Here is a 19,913-nt window from a genome sequence, read left to right as displayed (position 1 = left end):
GAAGGAGAGAAAAGTGTAAATAAACAAGGGGAGCAGCTAAAAATGTGGACAAGCACAAGGGTTATTGGCTAATTTATAGCCACAAGTCACCAAAGCCCACGTCCATTATGCACTTCCTTGCACATAAACATACATGCAGAGCACGTGCAATTGGGCAAGTACTCCACGGTGACGTCACAAGATGCGAGAGGCGCTGATAAGAAAGTGCATTCTAAAGTGCGCTAAGAGAGAGTCGCTCAGCTGTTTAAGAGACTGGCGGAAAAGAAGAGCGAAGCCACTGATAACAGAAAGAAAGCTGGAAGAGAGAGGAAGTGAGAAAGAGAGCGGGCGCAAAGAGCGGGCAGCTATAAAAGAAAGCCCCAGTGGCCGCAGCCCTCACTTCGTTAGTGGACGTGCCGGCGATCGCATCTGGGAAAAAGAGCTGCAAAGCTCCCCGAAAATCAAGAAACGGTCTTGAGTTCATCAGTAAAAACCCCCGAAACAAACCCATATATTTTTGTAGTAAACATAAAAACAAACAAAAAAAAAGAAGCGAAAAACCATAACAAACCATAAAAACTAATGAAAATAAAAAATGCTTTATCTTCGCCCCTTCGCGAAGATATAGCGATATCGCAGGAAAACACCTTGTAAATGATTTCAAAGTGAGTGTAAACAGAAACTGTTCAACATTCGCCATGTGCCGGGTTTAAGCGTGAATAAATTACAATTACACGCGTCAAACTGCGCAGCAAAATATGCTAGTGAAAAGTGCCACAACAGCAAAGGGAGCCGCACTTGCCAGGTCCTCGGCTGCAGCATTAATTTGAGGGGAAAGCAGGAAAAGCGAGGACAACCAGGAAAAACCCATCCAGCGAAAAGGTGAGCCAAAGTGCGTGGGTGTGAGTGCACGTGGGGTGCCCTCAAATTAACCAAAGACTGGAGTGCGATCCAGTTTCTGGCCGGGAATATGTAAATTTTCAGACACCTTCGGTGTCGGTATGCTCGGAAAATTCATTTCATTTCATCATGAGTCACAGCGGAAAAGAGCAGCCACTCACTCACCCGCCGAAAATGCCGATGGAAAGCCAAGCCACTATGATGACATAAAGAACCGGGAGACCAGTGTGTAAATAAATAATGCCCGATATTGCCTGGCCCGCGGCAGTCTTAATATTTCGCGGTGCCAGTGCATCATGTTAAGCATCCCGAGGTGCAATTACCAAATGTTCCCCATGCCCCGCACCAAACCATCAAGTACATACATATGTATACCCCATACAGACGTGTTCGATTATGACCCCGTTGACAGGCAAATGTTTTCCGACACATTTCCGTGAAACGCAAGGAAGCCAGAGGGATTCCTTTGCAGATGAAAAGTGCTTGCTGGGAAAAAAAGTAAACACATGCTCTTCACAAAGTTGGCGTTTTCACCTGAAAATGTCAATATAAATTTTTGATCTCGCAAACTACATTAGCGCCTTCAAACGAACAAGTTTTATTTATTTATATTTCATATTTTATAGATTGCATATTTTATTATAAAAGATTTGTCTGTGATAATCACAATTTTTGATTTTTATTTATAAGAGTATTAAGCAAGATAATTCTTTGTTTTTGTTCTCTATTTGTATGCCAGTCAATAAAGTCAATAATGTAAGAAACATTTATAGTATACCATACATGTTTTAAAAAGTTTATTTCATTTTTATTTTGCCTGGTCTAAAAGGTCCTAATTCTATTCTACATTTTACAAAAATATTTACTCATCAATTAAAAATGGCGTTTTTATTATAGCTCTCTCTGTATACAACAATTATCGTGCAGCGGTCATAATTCGCGTGACGCTGAATTTTCGATTTGATTTCCCCTTTCATTAGCTTTTCACTGCTGGAGGAAAAACGGCTTTCCTATTAACGGCGCCCCGCGAAATTCGCAGAAATTTTGATTGCGTATTTTTGGCATTTTGCAAAAGGGGCAGATGCCCATTGCTGGTGGATTAATGTTCGATTCACTCCGCGCTCGAATACGTTTCATTTCGTCCCAAGCAGATTCGATTTATTTTAGTTTATGGGCCGATTTAGCCGTTTCATTGCCTCTGGCTGGATTGTTGATGTTCTCACATTTAAATAGACGTTTACCAGGAAAAGTGAAGTGACGAATGCTGACTGCCGCAATTCGTATAAAAACCCTCATATCCTCGCGAACCATCAGAGCGTTAGTCGATTTCCATAATTAAAAGTGTCAAGCAATTTGCTTAACGTCCGGGAAAAAGGCTGCAGCAACAGCAACAGCCGTGACGTGGAAAAAGGAGCAGACAGTTGCCAGCAGGCTGGCGGGCGACATGTCCTGCAATTTGCTCCTGATTCAATTATTTCGCCCATTCACTTTTGCCCCTTGCTCACCTTTCGCCGCTCTCACGTGCATAATTCGATTTTGCCGCACAAAGTAAGCAAATTGGGGGGCAGCAAGTGCATCCAGACACCAGGGCGTATGCTCGATATTGTTCTTAAAGCTACATCGCACCATCTACCACCTACCAGCTACCACCTAGACTCCTGATGCTAAAGACAATTTGTACTTCTACTGCTACTTAGCTGCTGTTTTTATCTGCACCCCTGTCCGTTGTCGCTCTAATTTGCGATAAACTGACACAAGATTGCAGCTACTTTATTCAAATTATGTGATAAGCCGCAGCGTCGCACCGAGCCAGCCAAGCAAACAAAATGGCAAAAATGGCACGAAGCTCGCAACAGAAATGTGACACAGCACCCAAGTATCCCAAATATCCGAGAGCCCACACCCAGTCCGGTGTTTTTTTTTTTTGTGTTTTATCATTATTTACTTTTTGTTGTGTGTGCTGCACACGCAAATCAGTGAGGCAAGCGTTTTGCCCAGGGGCGTGGCGCACTCCCACTAAAGTTTCGCCCGTTTTCCACCAGTTTTCCAGCCCGCGGTTAGATGCGCGATACGAAAGAAAGATACGCAGCCCAACTCATAACACTAGGCAACAAAGTTCGCCGTAACAATGGCTTGGCAGACAATGAGGAATTACTTTTACAATTTGTTCTAAAGCCAAATTCAGGCAAACAAATTATGGGGGAAGCAAAAGATGGCCTTGAATTTCCATTGAAAAAAAGAATTCAAAATATATATAGTTAAATATGTTCTCTCGTCTTTCACAAAAAGTCAAGGTCGTCGAACATTTTCATTCCATCCATTGTGGACATTTCTATTTAAAAATCCCTGCCATTTCTTACAAACAAGAATTTAATGGCCTATTTATTATTATATTAACATTGAACGAAAATCCTGCTGGCCAGTGTAACGAAAAAGAGCCATTCGTGGTACTCTGTAAATTTCATTCATGTCAGTTTTTTGTTTGCCCAGCGCTGATTAGAGGAGCAACGCAAACGATTCGTTGGCTGATAATTTGCCAAATACTGCAAACACAGATATGGCAATGACTACTAACGAGCATTTAATGGTAGCAACTTATCGCCACGCAAAGTGCGGCTAATCGAAGTTTGGATTCACTATTGAACCGCCCGCTCCAAGCAGCCACATTACGCATACGCCCTGTTTGTCCGTGGCTCGCTAATGAACTTCGCTCAAACTTGATTAAAACCCCATTTCCCACATGCACTAGCTCTTTTGGGGCTTCGAGCCGAAATAATTTTCATTTCACACATTGAACAACGCAGAAATAATTTCAGCAACAAACTTTGTTGTCAAAGTTTTGCACTATTCACAGTATTTAACATGTGTTCCACGCCATGGGATGCAAGGCGAGTGCCTGTAGTTACAGTTGTGGATGAGATAATAGCACTAGTCACTGAAAAATATATATATATTAAATTATATATTTACAATTTTATTTAGAATTTCTATACTTGTGTATGTTAAAAGAAGTTAATCCTTTTATATGATTGATCTACTTTGTTACTTTGTTCTTGAGCCCATCCTGTACTTTCTCGAATCTATCCCATGTGTTACCTATGTATATATATAATTTGGCATTGTTTGCGGCGGTGCAAAGGAGAAAAGTTTGCTTGCATCGTGCAGACGACTCCATTAGAATGAAAAATGCGCTCAGACGACCGAAACTTCCACATTGCTGGGATATTAAGATGAATTTATTACGGGGCAAATTCTGAGGCTCGCCGAGAAACTTCAAGGACACAACCACCGGTTCAGGACTTGGCCAAGAAAGTACTTGTGTAATCAACGCAACTATTTGTTGGCGAACTTGGGTGCCTTGATTAAAAGCAAAAGCAAAACCGTTGAATTAATAATACTCCTGACAACCAAACGTAAAACACCAGTATTCGTCTAATTTTGTTCACCAAAGCGATTGAGTACGAACAACAATAATATTTGCCCCACAAACATGGGAGGGTTTGTTTAGCCTTATCTGAATGTTTGCGCTAAAGATTTCCTCACAACTTCCGCTGACTTTCTGTGCGCTAATTTCTTTGCAGGATGCACTAAGCCCGCGGCGGAGCCCACCCATCTCCCGTCTCTTTCCGGCACGCTCCCCTGTCGCCGTCCCTTTCTATTGGAGAACCAGCGCGGAAGAAGCAGCACAGAGGTATGTAAACACGTATAAATAGTCAAATAATTCGCTTCTTCGGGCTCATCAAAATGTAAACAGTCCCCATCCATCGGCAACATCATTCCAGTATCTTGTATCTGTGCACAGGGAAAAAAGTTAGCTTGAAGATGGAGCGCTTGTAGTATGCACATCTAATACTTTCTGAGTTGGATTTCCCAACTACTGGGGTTGGAGTTTATCAAGTTATTCTTTGTTATGCAAAGGTAAACGCCATGCGTTGTTTTTTCAGCGTATCCGTATCTGTATCTAAATATGCATGTGTATCTGTCTGGGACATGGCTGTTAACCCTTGTTTGGCCCTGTTTGGCGCCGGCCCCAAAAGGTTATGCCAAATACAAATTATTTGAGCGCGTGTTCAACAGAATGCTGAATAAATAAGAGTGCGGCCTGTTTGCGCTGCCATAAAATGCAAAAAGACGCCTGTCGAGAGGCGTGTAAATAATTGAATTTCATTTTGTTGCCACTGCCATCAACTATCAGCATAATGATGAATGCGTGTTTTGTGGAGCTACTTTTACGGCGCATAAAACACTAATAGAAAGCCATTACAAAAAGGCGATAAAAGCTGCACAAATTATGGTCGTAAAACAATTTATCAAAATATGTGACATTAACTACCCCGCGCACACAGTCATCACATCGCATGGCATCGCATCACATCATGTCAATCATCGCAGGACATGCTCATTAGGCGTGTCCCGCCAATAATCCATTTTTGGTGCAATAATTATCCGACCCTTGGCATATTGGAAAATTGAAATAAAAGTAGAAATAGAAATATAAGTAGAAATAGAAATGGGATAGGTATGGGTATGGATATGGGAATGGGAATAGAAATAGCAGCGGAAATGACACGACGGCCATTGTTGAAGCCCGAGAGCTCCGGATGTTAATGAGATGCAAATAAGGCTCATGTGCGAAAGCGATTTGACCGACTTGGCATTTGCCTTTCACCATTCACCATTTACCATTTACCGTTTACCATTTGCCATTTGCCATCCACCATTTACCATTTGCATATGTCCCAGTTGCGGATATGCGACAATGCGAATAAGGACTCGGACAGGACCTTTGGCATACGAGAGTGTTTGGGTATATGCGCATTACGGCCACAAATACAGCGGCATTGGCGAACGCAAAGTGACGGCAATATGTGATAATGGCGTCTGACAGCCCCGTCAAGAATGTGCGCTTGTGTGAGTGTGCCAGTGCGTGTGTGTGTGTGTGTGTGGGTGCCTGGTCCTTCGGAAAGAAAAGTGCTGTTGCTGCCGCGCAAATGGACGGCCCACAAGGACGCTTCTAATCCAAAGTCCGTTTCGGGATGTGCCATTCAGGGGTAACGTGCTGTGAAGAATCGTCCTGGAATGTGTGAGTGTGTGCGTGCGTAGAGATGGTCACCAAATGTGGTGATTCTACGAAGTTGAGAAAAATGAGTGTGCAATATCTTCCTATGACAAAAAGTATGCTTTTCTCCTTTCATAAATATTTCATTCCGATTATCATCATTGCAATCTTACGATTAAGTAAAAAAAACCTTATTTGTGAATAATTTTCATCATTTTTATGCCAAATACGGAACATAACCCTCATGCGGCACACATCTGAGTGCGTGAGCTTAACTTTTTGTTTTTTAACTGAAATATTCCTTGGCAAACCGGAAAATATGTCATTATTTTTGCACGAGGAATGTTAACTTCTTTCCTTGATGGGACGACAGATATCGCTGCGCATTTGGCCTGTCGAAACTGCCAGTCAAAGTTGCCTCCGCCTTTGCATTTCCCCGTCGGCTGAGCGGCCTTTGTCTTTGTATTTGTTGCCGGCAACGCGTGGCGACAAATGCCTTCAATATTTTGTCATGTCTTTGATTTATTCGACTTTCGAGTGATCGAAATGCGTTACATGTGTCAGGCATTCCATCTCCATGCTGGCGAACTGTGTTGTCAGAGGCAACCCGAGCATAATCCCAGCCTACTTCTGAGAGTTCCGAGAGTATCTGATGATGATGACTTTGGTGACGATGACGTACGACTGCATTCCAGTGCATTGTGCAATCGCCGGGAAGCCCTAATTGACACACATGAATGATGACTGAATATGCCGGGCGTGTATTTTTTCAGCTTGCCAAATTGTTGAGGTGAAGCACAATCAATTTTTCATCTATCTCCGGATCTGGCTCTGACCAAAACAAATACTCACACACTCACTAGCCGCTGAATGTCAATAAACCGCACAGATACCGCACACGCACACACACACACACACACACATACTCGCACACTTGCACACTTGCACACCGGGAGTATCTGTGAGTTATACAATAACAGGGCAAAGACAAATCCGTTACTCGCAACGCCGTCGACGTCAACATTTCAATGGCCATTTTCGCAGCGGTCGAAAGGGGCTCTGACGTCAGAGGCCAATCGGGTGTTGAGTGCTACGCGCTGTGCGCTGCACTGAGAAAACAAACACGTATGGAACACCACACAAGTGATTTATATGCTCATGGTTTAGTTATATCATCCTACAGTCTTGTCATTCACTTCGAGTTCAATCGGGGTTTTTCAAGCTCAAAGATACTCTACTAAGTGATGTTTGAAGATACATTGCATACTATTCCTAAATACTTATTACATCGCTTGAATACTGTTTATACCTTATATTATTATTTGGTTTTTAATTCGTAAACATTTAATTGGATGGCAAATGCCATTGGCACACTTTAATGCAATTCTATTCATTTTACCGAATATAATATTATTTATTTTTTTTTATTAATCGCATTTCTCTCACTGTATTCACTTGGTTACGAGATACCACACAGATTTATTTTCCCTATACATGTGCGCTTGTAATCTGGGGCAGCCAAAAAGCGTTTGCTATTTTAGGTTGTGTGTTGTAAGTGCGGACATTGCTGCAGGCCAAAGCGAATCGGACTCCGGATCCGAATCCGAATCCGCATCGATTTGGCCACTGGCCCAGGAAGTGCTGCTATTTCTCATCTGTCACTCTGACCAGAGGGGCGTGGTCCGGCTTAAATATCCCCAAAAATAGCGCAAAAAAATAAGTAAAAGGAGAGGAAATCCAGCGAAATTCCGCTTAAAGAAGGTCCGAGCTTAGGCACTTGACTTTCCGCTCCTTGCAGGACTTTTTCCCTGTGCGGGCAAAAAATTTTCCACTTTAATTCATCAAATATTTAACCGCAGGGGAAATGAGGAGCCGTGGCATCCGTGTAAACATCCACGAGTTCGGGAAGCGGCTAAAACCGCAACCAAAACAAACTCAAACAAGGCGAGCAAATCTGGAAATCTTTCTAATTGCGCCAATTCAATCAAATCGCCTTTCCTTCCATCGCGATTCGCTGCGATTTCCGTGTTTCGTTTGATTCGGATTGATTTTTGAGTACAAGTGCTGATCGAATTTGAAATCAATCAATAATAGATAGAATAGAATCTACTGATTGGAAATACTTAATTTCTAATTGAAATGAATATCTTTCTTATCCAAAATGTTATCAATGGAGCTCTCCTACTCGGGAAAGAAGTGCAGTGGAAACCATAGCGAAAACTGTCATCTCTGTTGGCCAGCTGGCTAGTGGTTGCCACATTGGTTGGAACCGGCTACTTGGCTAGTTGGCTAGTTGGCCAGGTGCTGCAAATGTGTAAGGTCGGCCATAAGATCACGGCGTATTTTTATATGTGCCGAAAGACGCGGCGTCCCTCCATTCGGGCATCGATTTGTTTGTTTGGCTGTCTATTTTTATAGATCGCCGGCATGCACGGCCAGCTCCTCCAGCACGCTTCTGTTTATCGAAGACAAAACAGTTTTTATTGTTCAAGAAATTAAACTCGCCGGCACATGAACATGAACATGAACATGAAGACGAAGATGAACACACCTCCCAATACAACATGCCCCTCGGGGCATGGGAAATGGGGCAGGCGAGGTGTGGCGTCATCAATTTCCATTGAAGGCTGCCCGGCCGTCGATCAAAGTGAAAAGTCAGAGGGCGAGCTCGCCGGAGGGAAAACTCTCGAGCAGCCCGGACGGAAATGTATTTTAGCACATTGGGGAACACTGGGCAGAAAACTGGCCAAATAAACCAGGAACTCAATTAATTATGGCTTGCTTCCTAGTTAACATAAAGTTAATGTAAACAGATGGGATAATCGCCAACGGCAGTAGAAGAAATATTTATTTATTTAGATTATTATATAGGGGAAACTTTGCTGTTCTCTTCCATGTTCAGTTTTCTAGTACTTAGTGCAGTGCTTATCAAACTTTATGTGATTTTCAGCCATTCTAGTCCATCATTTTCTCCCACTGCAGCAGATGACGAGGCGGAATGGCACGGGAATCGGGAGGCGAAAGGGTTAAAGCGGGAGTGGCGCAGGGCGTTCGGTTATGGTGCCTACTTTTATGGTTTTGGCCAGGCTTTGCTGGGAATTTTCGCCGACTTCCTTTTGGCCCGTGGCTGCCACATCCTGCGCTGCTCCTAGCGGAATACTTTGCTGCCGGAGTTATTTTTGGCATAAAACATGTTCGAGCATTAATTACGCATTCACGGCACGTACTTGTCGGTCTTTTGGCGTAAATAAAATTAAAAGTTGCCCGAACACCCAGCTCCATTTTGCTGGCAATAAAACAAAGTAACATCAACTGTTTAGCTGGCCAATTAACAGCAATTAAATCGCACAGAAGTACAAAGAACGAAATGTCTGCATCACTCGGTTCTTCATTTTAAAGTGAGATGGGTGAGCTGGGGAGGGGAAAAACGGAAAACCATTTTTCATGACCACGCTGCTGGAAAACTGAACGCAAACAAAGGCCAATGGGGCGAGGTGATACCCTGTAGATCAACGTTAGTTGGAGAGGGTAGTACCAGCTGAACTTTGTCTTAAGTATGCGAATATTTAAATCAGGTTCCCCTGACAATATTAGTAATATGCACTTGGATTCCATCCATATATCCTCTTCGAAACCCATTCAACTCACCGAATCTATTACCAATTTCTGTAGCCATTATTTATTTTCCTAGCCAACAATATTTCTGTGCGGATGGATGCTTCTAATGCCATTTTCCGCGGGCTATTGACATTTTTTATCGCTCGAGTGCTGGTCGCTTAGAGCTTAGAGCCAAATCCACGAGCGAATCTCATTTATATTTAATTTTTTTTTTCCATTCGCAACCGCTCCGGCGTCATACTTTGTGCACTTGATCCTCGTAAAAACAGGACGTGACATTACATGCCGCGCTGACAATGGGTTCGCTACTAGGACGTCGAGTGGAAACTGCATGGCATCGGATGCAGACAATAAATTTGATTCAATTGCTGTCACAAAAGCGAAGAGCGCTGTGTATTGAGTCCCAGTCCCGTGTCCTCCAGAAACAGTTGTCATCTTCCTTTGTTGCCAGCGCCTCCAGTCTCGCGGCTGATTGTGCCTGGCCAGCATTTGATAAAGGAGCTGCAGCCATGGCCAAAGCAGGCGAACTGTGGAACTATAGAGTCGCGCCGGCAAATACAGCCGTTCTCAAACGAAGCGAAGCGAAACAACAATGACAGCGCGCTTTTCGCTTTCTCCGTTGCTTTCTCCGCCCTGTGATTACCCGACCCCCGTTTCCGGTACCGCCCCCGCCCCCCTTCACAAGTTGACAAGCGGAAGTGTGCAAGAAAGGCAAAAAGGACGCGACCAGACGCCATGATTAAAGCGCGCTTCCTGCGCTCCATGACCAGTGTCGTCTGGTCTGGGAGATTAGGAAAATGCGTTGAATTGAATCTGACATGGACTCAAATGCATTAGTTTTGAATACAAGTGTTATATGATTCCATTGTTCCCAAAGATTATCCTTGTGATAAAGATTCAGGGCCTGGCTAAAATGTATTCTCCTGAAAGAACTTAATGCACCATACATGTTTTTATTTCAGTGTAAACAGTTTAATATCAAACAAAATAGGTACAATTCTTTGAAATATGGTCAGCCATTTTTCTATACATTTCAAATACATTTAAGCCTTCGAATACATTATTCAATTAAATGTTTCTTTGCTTTCTTTTTGGAGATACTTGCTTTAGAATGGAATGTTCATAGCTCACTTATACATTCACAAAGAATAAGTATAAAGTCGAGCGTAATGTATATGAAAATGTTAAAACATTTCCTACATTTTTGTGAGAAAAAACTTTACATTTTTTTAAAGTACCCAATTAAAAACCTACCTTCTTGTTTGTCCAACCATTTGTTTTCAACTTTCCTTGTAATTCTCGGTAGTGGGAATTTGGAATCAACTTGACTGTTTGAAAGCCATCACTGTTATTCAATTAAGTGAGATATGAATTCCTTGGATTTGCCATGCCGTTTTCTTTCAGTGCAGCTGGGACCATGCCTGGCCAGCAGACATTCGCGACGGCCTCTGTCAAAGTCAGTGGAACACAATTGCATTTTACTCCGCAGCCGCGCCCTGCCATATATATCCACGCTTTTAATTGCTCCGGGGCTTCCCTTCGAGGTTCCCCTCTCACTGCACTGCGGTATTTCCGTGTTTTTATCCCCGTATTTTATTTAGTGCAGCACATGTCCGGTCCGCCGGCAGTTCGACTCCGTGGGCATGGTGTGTGACATTTGCTGCGGGGGTCGGGGATAAAAAAAACACCTCTTCGCAGGAATGGTTCAACCGACATTAATGAATGCTCCTCAATGGGTGTATGAATAAAAGCTAGTATGTTGCAATTGTTTCCCTTTTCGTTCCCTTTTTCCACTGACCCTCGATGCGGCTGTGTCCACATGGCAGCTTACGACGAAGCCCTACGGTTTGGCGAGCGGGCATACCGCACGGCAGCCACATGCCACATTGGGTGCCACATGCAACATGCATGTAAGCCCCGCAGCTCCGTTCACACATTCCCCGAAAAGTATGCTAACACTTTTGTTTAGACCAGAAATTTCCGGGATTAAGAGAGGATTTTCCGATTGCCAGCAGCTCGATGATTCGAAATCTAAACTATTATCCTTACTGACAAATAAATTGGCGAAAAGTGCTGTCTTAACAAGGTAACAGAAGTAAAAGAATGAATTAAAAGGCATAAAAGACACACAGCTTTAACCAAAGCAGTTTACTAAGATACCAGGTGTTTATGCAACAAACTCCTATTTACTGAACTAAATACATAAAACGTATCTATTTGTAGTTGCTTATAGAAAAGCCAAATTGGTTTTCTCCAATATCCAAGTATTTTTACCTCGGCTTGTCCCAAAATGTGCGGCATAAGTGCCTGAAATAGGAGCATTGCTGCTGACAGGACTCGGGCTGCAGGGTTCAGGATCCAGGATCCCGGATCCAGGATCCAGATTTCAGGACTCCGATTGCTGGAGGCTGATGTGCACTCAGTTAAAATAAAAACAGAGGCGAGTGAGTTATGTGCACTGGTTATTGACAATCATGCAGCGTGTTTTTTCGCATTTCGCTGGCTGTTTGTATTATTGTCAGGCGAAAACAATTGGGGAGTTACTGCGAGGCAGGCCCACGCATCAGATAAACAATAATGTCAATTTCATAAAAGCAAACTCTGGTTGCCATTCAAATTCGGCGGGATAAACATTTTCCGCACTCGAAGCCCTGAATGCCAAAGGGACGAGCCAGTCGATTGAATATATTCGAATTTATGCATGGCTTGCCGGTGCTGATGGATTTATTTCTGCCGATCAAATCAGCCACGTTAATTAAAGCAGTGTTGTTCGTCTCGGCCTTTTTTTTTGGGTCCTGTTTGCATACGAACGTGTAGCGTATGCGTATGCATTTAAAAGTTAAATTAAGTCTGAAAATTCGGCATTCGGCATTCCACAGTCTTCGGGTGGAGACGTGTTTCTTTCAAGCTACGAATAGCAAGTTCTAAAAACTACAACAGTATAGTGAAAGTTAAACACAAAGTGTAAAGTGCAGTTTGCACAACTAACAATTATTGACTATAGTAATTATTTACTAAAATAAATAATTATTCCATATTGTTCTGGTAATTGTTATATGTGGACTTAGAACAATGAATCAAAACGACATACGTTCTCAGCGACAATGTGAACAAGACGAGCGCCGGCTCTCTTTACAACGCAACAATGCATACTTTTCTTTCGTCTCACCGCAAATCGGTGATCGAGCAACCTCACCTTCAACTAACTCGAAACTTTTGCCCTCAGCGAACGACAGACCGCGTTCTTGCTCTCCCTCTCTGCCTGCTTCGGCTCACAAGTCGTGGAGCGAAGAGACCGCCTCTCCTACCCCGCTCCTCTCGCAGCGCCAAACGACCGTCCCGGGTAACTGTAACACTGCAATAACGAGTGCAGTGACCTCACTGGCAACTGCCACAACATCAACTTCGTCAGCGGCCCAACTAATTATCGCTGTGCCAGCTGTAAATAATTCAGCAGCACTGACCGTTTGCAACAACAATAATGCACGTAAAGAAGAATCAAAACAAAAGCAGAAGTCGATTTCGACTGTGCAGACTGGCATGGATCGCTACATCCAAATCAAGAGAAAGCTCAGCCCTCAAAACAATAAGGCAGGTAATCAACCCAAAATCAATCGAACCAACAACGGCAATGAAAACTCTGCAGTAAATAATTCAAACCGATATGCTATCTTGGCTGATTCTGCGACCGAACAACCCAACGAAAAAACGGTAGGGGAACCAAAAAAGACCAGGCCTCCACCAATTTTCATACGAGAACAAAGTACAAATGCACTTGTAAATAAACTCGTTGCTTTGATTGGTGACAGCAAGTTCCACATTATCCCACTTAAAAAAGGAAATATTCATGAAATAAAACTACAGATCCAAACAGAAGCAGACCACCGTATAGTGACTAAATACCTAAATGATGCTGGTAAAAACTACTACACATACCAATTAAAAAGTTGCAAAGGGCTACAGGTAGTACTTAAGGGCATTGAAGCAACAGTGACACCAGCTGAGATAATTGAGGCTCTGAAGGCCAAAAACTTTTCTGCAAAGACAGCTATTAATATTTTAAACAAAGACAAAGTTCCGCAGCCACTATTCAAAATAGAACTCGAACCAGAGCTCCAGGCACTAAAGAAAAACGAAGTGCACCCAATATACAATTTACAGTACTTGCTACATCGGAGGATCACCGTGGAGGAGCCGCACAAACGTATCAATCCAGTTCAATGTACTAATTGCCAAGAATACGGCCACACCAAGGCATACTGCACCCTTAAGTCCGTATGTGTTGTCTGTAGCGAACCTCATACTACCGCAAACTGCCCCAAAAACAAGGACGATAAGTCTGTGAAGAAATGCAGTAACTGCGGGGAAAAACATACTGCAAACTACAGAGGCTGTGTGGTGTACAAAGAATTGAAGAGCCGCCTAAACAAACGTATTGCCACAGCACATACATACAACAAAGTCAATTTCTACTCTCCGCAACCGATTTTTCAACCACCCCTAACTGTCCCAAGCACTACTCCAACAATTTCTTTCGCTAGCGCCCTAAAATCCGGACTAGAAGTGCCCGCCCCACCGACAAGAACTGCTCATTCCGAACATACACCGACAAACATCCAACAAACACAACAAAGTGGCATCGAAGCTATGATGCTATCCCTACAGCAAAGCATGAAAGACTTCATGACGTTCATGCAAAATACTTTGCAAGAGCTCATGAAAAACCAAAATATCCTGATTCAACTTCTTGTATCTTCAAAATCCCCATAATGGCTTCCCTACGGATATCTCTGTGGAACGCAAATGGCGTTTCACGGCATACACAAGAGCTCACACAGTTCATTTACGAAAAAAAACATCGACGTAATGCTACTATCAGAAACGCACCTCACAAACAAAAACAATTTTCATATACCAGGATACTTGTTCTATGGTACAAATCATCCAGATGGTAAAGCTCATGGAGGCACTGGAATACTCATCAGAAATCGCATAAAACACCACCACTTAAACAATTTTGACAAAAACTACTTACAATCTACGTCCATAGCCTTACAACTCAACAATGGTTCAACGACTCTAGCCGCAGTCTACTGCCCACCGCGCTTTCCAATCTCTGAGGATCAATTCATGGAATTCTTTAACACACTAGGTGACAGGTTCATCGCAGCGGGTGACTATAACGCCAAGCACACCCATTGGGGATCTCGACTTGTGTCGCCAAAGGGTAAGCAATTGTACAATGCGCTTACGAAGCCAGAAAACAAGCTAGACTATGTATCCCCGGGTAAGCCTACATACTGGCCAGCAGACCCAAGAAAAATCCCAGACCTGATCGATTTTGCAATTACTAAACATGTCCCCCGCAACATGGTCACCGCCGAAGCACTAGCAGACTTATCATCAGATCACTCACCTGTTTTTCTAAATATGCTAACTCGCCCCCACATCGTCGACCCACCGTATAGACTCACAAATTTTAGAACAAACTGGCCAAGGTATCAAAAGTATGTCTGTTCACACATAGAACTAACGACGGCATTATCTACAAAGGAGGATATAGACAAGTCAACGGAAACTCTTGAAAACATTTTAGTTTCGGCTGCAAAGGCTTCAACCCCGCCAGTGACGTATGCAAAACCAAACTACATCAAAACTAATCGCGAAATCGAGCGGCTGGTATTAGATAAACGACGCCTACGAAGGGATTGGCAGTCTAATAGATCACCAATTACTAAGCACATGCTTAAGATAGCCACACGCAGGCTTACCAATGCTCTCAAACAAGAGGAAAAAAACAGCCAACGTTCATATATCGAGCAACTCTCTCCCACCAGCACTAAGTACCCTCTTTGGAGAGCTCACAGAAACCTAAAGACTCCAATAGCGCCAATTATGCCACTACGAAGTCCCTCTGGCACCTGGTTTCGAAGTGATGAAGAAAGAGCCAGTGCTTTCGCTGACCATTTACAAAATGTATTCCGACCAAATCCCTCTACCAACACATTTATTCTCCCTCCTTTAATAGCAGCCAATATAGATCCTCAAGAACCCTTTGAATTCCGACCATGTGAACTAGCAAAGGTTATCAAAGAGCAACTGAACCCAAGAAAATCGCCTGGCTACGACCTAATAACTCCAAGAATGCTCATTGAACTCCCAAAGTGTGCTATTCTTCACATCTGCCTGTTGTTCAACGCAATCGCCAAGCTTGGATACTTCCCTCAAAAATGGAAAAAGTCGACCATAGTAATGATTCCAAAGCCAGGAAAAGATAAAACGCAGCCATCATCATATAGACCGATAAGCTTACTAACATGTCTTTCAAAGCTGTTTGAAAAAATGCTACTCCTTCGGATTAGCCCTCATCTTAGAATAAACAACACACTTCCAACACATCAATTTGGCTTTAGAGAAAAACATGGAACCATCGAACAGGTCAACCGAATCACGTCAGAAATTCGTACTGCTTTTGAACATCGAGAATACTGCACAGCCATTTTTCTAGACGTCGCGCAGGCATTTGACAGAGTGTGGCTCGATGGACTTTTGTTTAAAATAATCAAGCTGTTGCCCCAAAACACACATAAGCTACTGAAGTCATACCTATATAACAGAGTGTTTGCAATAAGATGCGATTCAAGCACTTCACGCGATTGCGCAATCGAAGCTGGAGTGCCGCAAGGCAGTGTACTGGGTCCAATCTTATACACCCTGTATACGGCGGATTTCCCCATAGACTACAATCTAACAACCTCCACGTTCGCTGATGATACCGCGATACTCAGTCGCTCGAAATGCCCAATAAAAGCCACGGCACTCCTATCCCGACACTTAACATCTGTAGAACGATGGCTTGCCGACTGGAGAATTTCAATAAATGTTCAAAAATGCAAGCAGGTTACCTTTACCTTAAACAAACAAACATGCCCACCACTGGTCTTGAATAACATATGCATTCCACAAGCCGACGAGGTAACATATCTGGGAGTTCATCTGGACAGGCGGCTCACTTGGCGCAAACATATAGAAGCCAAATCGAAACATCTTAAACTTAAAGCAAGGAACCTCCACTGGCTCATAAATGCTCGCTCTCCACTTAGTCTGGAGTTCAAAGCTCTTCTATACAACTCCGTCTTAAAACCTATCTGGACTTATGGCTCCGAGCTGTGGGGCAACGCATCCAGAAGTAACATAGACATTATTCAGCGAGCACAGTCAAGAATTCTGAGAATTATCACTGGAGCGCCGTGGTACCTTCGGAACGAAAACATACACAGAGACCTAAAAATCAAATTAGTAATCGAAGTAATAGCTGAGAAAAAAACGAAGTATAACGAAAAGCTGACCACCCATACAAATCCCCTCGCAAGAAAACTAATCCGAGTATGCAGTCAAAGCCGGCTGCACCGCAACGACCTCCCAGCCCAGCAATAAACTTATTAGGGCATTAATGAAAAAAAAAAACTATCACTAAGTGAAAGTTAATTAAGTTAGATTAAGATTTGAACACTTATTGTTAGTCTCTTAACACAAAGGGAAGATTCAATAAATAATAAAAATTAAAAAAAAAAAAAAAAAGTCTGAAAATGTCGATCGAATGGCATGGAGCTCTGGTCCAGCGAGGCGTCTAAATAAATTATGTATGGCTGACATCAATTGATTTGCAATTATTTATTCAATGCCCACTTGTATGCAAGTGGGCGGCAGAAGAAGACTCCTCAATCATTCATGGCGAAAATATCTCCCAATTGGCGATTCATCAAAGGAATGAAATTTAATTGTCAGGAGCAGCAAGCAATTTACAAATTTATGAGTGGTAATTGTTGTTCATGCTAGAGAAGTGCACATCCAAGGAAATATTTCAATCCCAAATTAATTCACATTATTTAATTCGACAATTTTTGAACACACACATTTTACTTATTATAAATGAAATTATTAAATCCTTGCAAAACTAACATCCGCTTCTCTTTTGTAATAAACATAAAAACACTTCCATTTATGGATTATGGTTACGCGCTTTTATTAAACGATTAATGATTATTTGTTTGCCTGATTATAGCCATTAAATCATATTTATGCGGCATTTGCGTGATATGAAAACAAAACACTTACCCGATATGAATAAAAACCTGAACAAGTCGAGTGTTTTTTGCAAACATAAATCTTGTTTTACTAATTAAAATCCAAAGGCGAGCCAAGGTGGGTGGGCCCACACCCACCCACTTTTGAATAAACGAAATGGGTATTGATGTGATGGAAAAAATGATTTTGGGTCCGCGATCAGAGTACGTTGGCCATTAAACAGGGCCACAAGCTAAAGGCCATAAAAAACGCAATATGCTGCTATTTTATTTGATTTACTTTTATTATTGCTCTGCCCAAATGCCCAAAGATAGAGGACGCTGGACCGCCAAAGAAGTCTAATGATTTGGCGGTCCAATTTTAAGCGTAAAACGAAGGCAACACGAAAATGGCTCTGTGTCCGACATTTATGTGCTAGATTTTATGGCAATTTTGTTTCGGCTAAAACAATCAGAGGACCAACCAACAGGGACATAAACATCTATGTGCTGAATCCGAATCCGGTGGCCATTGTGTGCGAGCGGGGAGCGAACGCATAATCTAATAATATTTTATGTGGATAGCATAAAAAGCACGACACTTGGCAGTCCGTTGAACTCCGCAGCTGTCCCTGTTCGTCCTTTTTTTTTTGTTTTTGTACCCCAATGTCAAAGGGCGGCAGGATGACTAACAAAGACTGAGAAATCCTAGACAAATTTATTGAAGTTTTTGACTCTGGCCAAGGGGCGATTACGCTCAGAATGAAGGCGGATGGCCAGCTAACCAAATACCCAGATATCTAGATCTAGATCAGTTTCCCAAAATTTGGGTTTCATGATGATGCCCGGGGAACATGGCCCGCCATTAACGGCGCAATTAGCATTCAGATTGCGCATACGCCGTGTAAGCTGCACTATTTATTTGCGCGCTTCATTTGCATTTTCATTAGTTTATATGTATGTATATCCGAGCATTGGTAAGAACTATTAACGCGCTCCGGGCATTAAAGCCAAATGAGCTGCAAATAATGGCAATATGGGGCTCTATTAAAGTTTTACGAGCGAAAAGGGACGAACTATGCTTGCAGCAAGCGGAAATCATTCATTCATGAAATAGCATTCCCCATTTCCCACTTTTTTTCACTTCACCATTTTTACTTGACAAGTGCGCGGCAGTGGATAAAATGATAGCTTGGCAAATCAGTTGATTATGGCCATCTAAATATAAACTCGGCAAGACAAAAGCTTTAGAGAAGATTTGTGAAATGAATAAATAAAAACGCTAAATGGCCAGAGAGTAAAAATAAACGCCGAGCGAATTGGGAACGCAGAAAAGTCAAGCCAACAAATATAGGCACACACATATACATATATCAAATAAGATTCCCCCCCTAATTTATAAGATATATATATATGTAAGATTGTTTATTATTATTGTTTATTATTAATTTAATTATTAGTTTAATTCTAAATGCGGTAATTATGTAAAGTATTCTTAGTTTGTGACCGAACGACTGCTGCTGAGAACTCGACTGCCTGCAACGCTGACTTCCACTCGACTCCACTGCTGCCTTGCGATCGTTCCTTCGATGACTGATTGTCGATAACTTCGATTTCCGACAATCATGTTGCTGCTCAACAGCGCTGCCAACCGGGTTGTTGCCAGCCTTCAGCCTTACTCCATGTTACATTCGGCCCTCCTGATCATCATCATCCGACCCGGATGACAATAGGTCTGCATTTTCGGCTATGTACTTCCACAACTTCATGTTGTCACAGCTGGTGGATGTGACATTGGGTCCTTCGACGTTTGCTGCTTTTTTAACGTCATATCTGCCATTGTCTTTGACCCCTGTGACTTCGTATGGACCTAAATACCCGCTTGCCATCTTGCGGCCAGCTACAAATTGGGTCCTTTTAATTGCAACCAGATCACCTGCTTTGTATTTGTATTCAGCTCGGCGCTTTTTGTCGTAATTGCGCTTGTAGTCCTTCTGCGCCTGCTCGATGTTGCGTTTTACCAGCTGTCTCATCTCATAGCGGTCCTCGTTGAATTGACAGACCACTTCTTCTTGGAGCAGTTCCAGTAACCGATCCTCAACTCGGGTGTACATCTTGGTGCCAAACATGACCTCAAATGGTGACAGCTTCAGTGATGAATGCACGTGACAGTTGATCGCCTTTTGTACCTCAGGCACATATTTGTACCACTTCGACGGTTCGTCTGAAGACAGCTTTGATATTATTGCCAAAATTAAACGATTTACTCGTTCTATCTGGCCGTTGCCTCT

General features: G+C 42.6%; 1 protein-coding gene across 5 annotated transcripts in view, besides 2 other annotated features; it reads left to right on the top strand.

Moving 5' to 3' along the window:
- The first annotated feature begins 398 nt into the window (after positions 1-398).
- The window catches only part of Dgk (Diacyl glycerol kinase), a 51,171-nt gene continuing 31,656 nt past the window's right edge, over positions 399-19,913 (top strand). For all 5 annotated transcript variants that reach the window (NM_165568.3, NM_001273863.1, NM_001316408.1 and 2 more), the window contains exons 1-2: positions 399-861; positions 4,461-4,570. The gene's annotated coding sequence lies outside the window, so the exon portion shown is untranslated. The remainder of the gene's footprint in view (positions 862-4,460; positions 4,571-19,913) is intronic.
- Positions 12,419-17,137: a mobile genetic element.
- Positions 19,037-19,913: part of a mobile genetic element that runs on past the window's edge.

The sequence above is a fragment of the Drosophila melanogaster genome, chromosome 2R (genome assembly GCF_000001215.4).
Source record: "Drosophila melanogaster chromosome 2R".
Classification (NCBI taxonomy): Eukaryota; Metazoa; Arthropoda; class Insecta; order Diptera; family Drosophilidae; genus Drosophila; species Drosophila melanogaster.
Note: the sequence above shows the minus strand (reverse complement) of the source record. Positions and strands in the feature narration are given on the sequence as shown.